The sequence below is a fragment of the Girardinichthys multiradiatus genome, chromosome 4 (assembly GCF_021462225.1).
Source record: "Girardinichthys multiradiatus isolate DD_20200921_A chromosome 4, DD_fGirMul_XY1, whole genome shotgun sequence".
Classification (NCBI taxonomy): Eukaryota; Metazoa; Chordata; class Actinopteri; order Cyprinodontiformes; family Goodeidae; genus Girardinichthys; species Girardinichthys multiradiatus.
In genome coordinates, this window is record NC_061797.1 from 46,885,272 (window position 1) to 46,891,271 (window position 6,000).

At 40.1% G+C, this 6,000-nt stretch overlaps 1 protein-coding gene across 6 annotated transcripts in view; it reads right to left on the reverse strand.

Annotated features, from left to right (window-relative positions):
* tspan4a (tetraspanin 4a) overlaps positions 1 to 6,000 on the reverse strand; it is a 228,052-nt gene that overhangs the window by 28,888 nt on the left and 193,164 nt on the right. The gene's annotated exons all lie outside the window — the stretch shown is intronic.

Sequence of the window (6,000 nt, forward strand, 5' to 3'; positions counted from 1 at the left end):
TACACTAAGTTTAATTTGCCTTTAAAGGGGACATATCATGCTTTTAAATTAATCCTTTTCACACTTAATATATTTGTGGTCTATATAAAGTGGAACTGCAATGCTTTGGTCTGAACTCCTTGTTATTTTAGCTCCACAGGTTCCTCTTTTACCCCTGTTCTGAGGTCCTTCTTAGAGCAACTCGTTTTGGTGCCATCTCTTTAAATCAGAATAAGAATCAAAGAATCAGCTTTACTGCCAAGTCTGTACAGACAAACAGGGAATTTGACTCCGGCACACTTGGCTCTCAGTCACAATTTTTTATTTTTGGTATATATAACAGTGGAAATAAAGAACATATTTTTAAATGTACAGTACAGACCAAAGGTTTGGACACACCTTCTCATTCAAAGAGTTTTCTTTATTTTCATGACTATGAATATTGTAGCTTCACACTGAAGGCATTAAAACTGTGAATTAACACATGTGGAATTATATACTGAACAAAAAAGTGTGAAACAACTGAAAATATGTCTTATATTCTAGGTTCTTCAAAGTAGCCACCTTTTGCTTTGATTACTGCTCCGCCCACTCTTGGCATTCTGTTGATGAGCTTCAAGAGGTAGTCACCTGAAATGGTTTTCCAACAGTCTTGAAGGAGTTCCCAGAGATGCTTAGCACTTGTTGGCCCTTTTGCCTTCACTCTGCGGTCCAGCTCACCCCAAACCGTCTCGATTGGGTTCAGGTCCGGTGACTGTGGAGGCCAGGTCATCTGGCGCAGCACCCCATCACTCTCCTTCTTGGTCAAATAGCCCTTACACAGCCTGGAGGTGTGTTTGGGGTCATTGTCCTATTGAAAAATAAATGATGGTCCAACTAAACGCAAACCGGATGGAATAGCATGCCGCTGCAAGATGCTGTGGTAGCCATGCCAATTCAGTATGCCTTCAATTTTGAATAAATCTCCAACAGTGTCACCAGCAAAGCACCCCCACACCATCACACCTCCTCCTCCATGCTTCACGGTGGGAACCAGGCATGTAGAGTCCATCCGTTCACCTCTTCTGCGCTGCACAAAGACACGGTGGTTGGAACCAAAGATCTCAAACTTGGACTCATCAGACCAAAGCACAGATTTCCACTGGTCTAATGTCCATTCTTTGTGTTCTTTAGCCCAAACAAGTCTCTTCTGCTAGTTGCTTGTCCTCAGCAGTGGTTTCCTAGCAGCTATTTTACCACGAATGCCTGATTCACACAGTCTCCTCTTAACAGTGGTTCTAGAGATGTGTCTGCTACTAGAACTCTGTGTGGCATTGACCTGTTCTCTAATCTGAGCTGCTGTTAACCTGCGATTTCTGAGGCTGGTGACTTGGATTAACTTATCGTCCGCAGCAGAGGTGACTCTTGGTCTTCCTTTCCTGGGGCGGTCCTCATGTGAGCCAGTTTCTTTGTAGCGCTTGATAGTTTTTGCGACTGCACTTGGGAACACTTTCAAAGTTTTCCCAATTGTTCGGACTAACTGACCTTCATTTCTTAAAGTAATGATGGCCACTCGTTTTTCTTTACTTAGCTGCTTTTTTCTTGCTATAATACAAATTCTAACAGTGTATTCAGTAGGACTATCAGCTGTGTACTGTATCCACCTCCTGCACAACACAACTCATGGTCCCAACCCCATTTATAAGGCTTGAAATCCCAGTAATTAAACCTGACAGGACACACCAGTGAAGTGAAAACCATTTTAGGTGACTACCTCTTGAAGCTCATCAACAGAATGCCAAGAGTGTGCGGAGCAGTAATCAAAGCAAAAGGTGGCTACTTTGAAGAACCTAGAATATAAGACATATTTTCAGTTGTTTCACACTTTTTTGTTCAGTATATAATTCCACATGTGTTAATTCATAGTTTTGATGCCTTCAGTGTGAAGTTACAATATTCATAGTCATGAAAATAAAGAAAACTCTCTATGGGGTTCAGGTCAGGAGATGAAATCTTCATCTCCATAAAGCTTTTCAGCAGATGGAAGCATGAAGTGCTCCAAAATCTCCTGATAGTTAGCTGCATTGACCCCGCCCTTGATAAAACACAGTGGACCAACACCAGCAGCTGACACGGCACCCCAGACCATCACTGACTGTGGGTACTTGACACTGGACTTCTGGCATTTTGGCATTTCCTTCTCCCCAGTCTTCCTCCAGACTCTGGCACCTTGATTTCCAAATGACATGCAGAATTTGCTTTCATCCGAAAAAAGTACTTTGGACCACTGAGCAACAGTCCAGTGCTGCTTCTCTGTAGCCAGGTTTCTGGTTCAAAAGTGGCTTGACCTGGGGAATGCGGCACCTGTAGCCCATTTCCTGCACACGCCTGTGCACGGTGGCTCTGGATGTTTCTACTCCAGACTCAGTCCACTGCTTCCGCAGGTCCCCCAAGGTCTGGAATCGGCCCTTCTCCACAATCTTCCTCAGGGTCCGGTCACCTCTTCTCGTTGTGCAGCGGTTTCTGCCACACTTTTTCCTTCCCAGACTTCCCACTGAGGTGCCTTGATACAGCACTCTGGGAACAGCCTATTCGTTCAGAAATGCCTTTCTGTGTCTTACCCTCTTGCTTGAGGGTGTCAATAGTGGCCTTCTGGACAGCAGTCAGGTCGGCAGTCTTACCCATGATTGGGGTTTTGAGTGATGAACCAGGCTGGGAGTTTTAAAGGCCTCAGGAATCTTTTGCAGGTGTTTAGAGTTAACTCGTTGATTCAGATGATTAGGTTCATAGCTAGTTTAGAGACCCTTTTAATGATATGCTAATTTTGTGAGATAGGAATTTTGGGTTTTCATGAGCTGTATGCCAAAATCATCCGTATTAAGACAATAAAAGACCTGAAATATTTCAGTTAGTGTGCAATGAATCTAAAATATAAGAATGTTAAATTTTCATCATGACATTATGGAAAATAATGAACTTTATCACAATATGCTAATATTTTGAGAAGGACCTGTATATAGACACAATTGACTTTACAATAGAATATACTGTGAGATCATGCATTAAAGCTGATAAGATTAAATGTTATTATTTTTATTACATTGGGCTGCACGGTGGCACAATTGGTAGCACTGTTGCCTTGCAGCAAAAAGGTCTTGGGTAAAAAAAAATAAAAAAATAAAAAGGTCTTGGGTTCGACTGCCGACCAGGGGTCTTTCTGCATGGAGTTTGCATGTTCTCCCCGTGCATGCATGGGTTCTCTCCGGGTAATATGGCTTCTTCCCACAGTCCAAAGACATGCCTGTTAGGTTAATTGGTCTTTCTAAATTACCCTTAGGTGTATGACTGAGTGTGTGCATGGTTGTTTGTGTGTTGTCATGCGATGTTCTGGCGACCTGTCCAGGGTGTACCCCACCTCCCACCCATTGACTGCTGGAGAAATTCACCTGCACCCCTGTGACCCACTATGGAAAAAGCGGTAGAAAATGACAGACTGACTGACTTTTTTTTATTACTGAAACCTTATTTTCTGTCATCAGTCTAAATTCTTCACTCAGCTCATGACTCCATGCCATTCCTAGTTCTGATAATAAAAAGAGTAGAACCCATTTATTTAGAAAGGGGGTGCAGTCAGACCGCCTAGCCAAACCAGCATTACAAAAGGAAATCTATGCACACTGCTGAATTGGAAGAAATGTTTATATGAAGTTCTCCAAAATATTCTGCTGTTATTATGGCATTAGGAAAACAAATATTTGTGATAATCCTAAGTGACCTTAAGGAAAGGTTTAGTCTGATTTAAACAGTGTATGTGTATATCGGGTTTTAACTGTACATACACTACCCTGTATGTGGCTATAAATATTATTCAAGGTGTCCTTTGGTCCGAGGACGTGTGCCTTATTATTCATTCAGTGAATCAACATGAATGAAAAAGGGTTGGCAAGAAGGGAGTACCGGAATGAGAGCTGCCTTTTAATGTTCTTCCTCTCCAGCAGACAGCGGCACTGATCTCACGAGGATAAAAGCGCACACTCACAGTTGCATACCTACACTTTCAAACGGCGGCTTATTCATGCAGATTCTGTTCATCCTGAATGCTGAGAAAATAAGAACTCTGCAGGTTATCCTCCACACGTAGCAATGCAGGCCTTACTCATTTGCATAGCAATAGATTCCACTGTCATCATTTATGTCTGTTCATTTGCCGCAAACGCAAACTCAAACGCAAACAATACACCTACCAGGGACTTGATTGCATGTGTGCACACAATAATGACTCAAACTTTGGCTAATGGAATACAACTACAAGACACAGCAATGTATCCAAGAGCCCTGAAGTGTGCAATCTATCAGTTGAAGTCTCCCAGAGGGCTTTTTTAGCTACAGCATCCACCCCTAATTCCCAATCTTTGCTTCCCATATTGTGTTTTCTTTCCAAAGGAATTTGAAAAAAACCCCCAGAAAATACAAAAGTAAAAAGCACATCAAAGTTAGAGCTGAAAACAAAGATTAGCCTTTAACAGCAAACAGTGATGTTTGCGTTATTTTCGCTCATTCCTCTTAGACAATTAAAGCACTCTATGCTTAAATTGTGTCAAAGAAGAACAAGTATAACAGCTCTCAGAACTGTAAACTGCTGTTAAAATTTTAGGTTTTTCTGATGTAAAAAATGACATTCTGATAAATAAACTGAACCAAACAAGTCAGTAAGAAAAAAGAAACAAACAAAAAGATGTGATAAATTGGGTTTATTTGTCAACACCCTTAAATATGTTGTTAAATCACCTTTTGACTCAATTTTATAGTCTTCTTTGGTAGAGGTCTATAAAAATCCCACATCTTGACTTGACAAACGTTCTCCATAGCTGTCAGATTCAGATTCTCATGTTAACAGCCTTCTTCTACCTCCTAAATTCAATCTTTCATTGATTTGGATGATTGCCACGCATGGCAATGTCATCCTAAAAAACATAATCTCTGGTCATCCACAACTTTCTATTGAGCCAACTGATAGTTTTGGGGCCAAAACTTCATCTGCCCTAACAGCTGAAGAAAAGTAACCCTAGAGTATGATGCTGCCAACACCATACCTGCAATGACAGTGGGTATGGTGTTCTTTTTGGGGATGTGCAGTGTTGTTTTTGTGCCAAACATAATATTTGGAATGATTGTTTAGAAGTTTAAGTTTGGTTTCATCAGACCAGACAAAGAAAGTCTTCTGTCTCCATTTATTTTCCCCATTTATTGGTTGATGACTGACTTTAATGTGACGCTGTGTAAATATAATGCTGTGGGTTTTTTATACTTTCTTCACTGATACCTTTGGACAGTCATTTATTTTTCAAATATTTGCAATCTCTTACAAGCTATAGCATTAGTTAAAAAATACAAATGTCAGGAAAATCCTCCCAAGGCAGCAAAATGTTCACTATAAATTCACTATAACTATTTGCGTGTTTGTGTAACTTCAGAAGGCTAAAGAGTACGAAAATCAAATCAAAAGATGCTTCAACAAAAGATGGTGCCCACTTTTGCATGAAGGTAATTGCAGTTTTTATATTTTAATGTTTTTTTTTCACTTGAATTGTAAAGAACATGTCAGCATAAAGGTGGGAAACGTTTTTAAATGATTTATTAAAGTCTCATTTTTTCACCACAAAAACCTGCCATTTGGAGAGTTACTCTATGATGTTAGTTATATGTTTAGTTTTTGTCAGTGGGATTTTAAATGTCCTGATACCTTTGGTGACATCAAAGAATCATATTATTATATAAATTATGCACTCCATGTATACGTGCATTGTAAAATGTTGTTTTATTGTGTCACAACTCACTTACAAAAGTAGAACCATGTCTATAGAAAAAAATAACCCTTGTCACATAAATAATACAGTTAAAATGTCATGTATCCCAGTGTATGACAGGAGAGTCTCTAGCTTATGTAGCTACATGGCACTGAGGTTAATATTGAATGGTCTGCATACATTTTTTGAAAAGAGCTCACCTAAGTGTTTTATCTCCCCTCAATCTTATGCACTC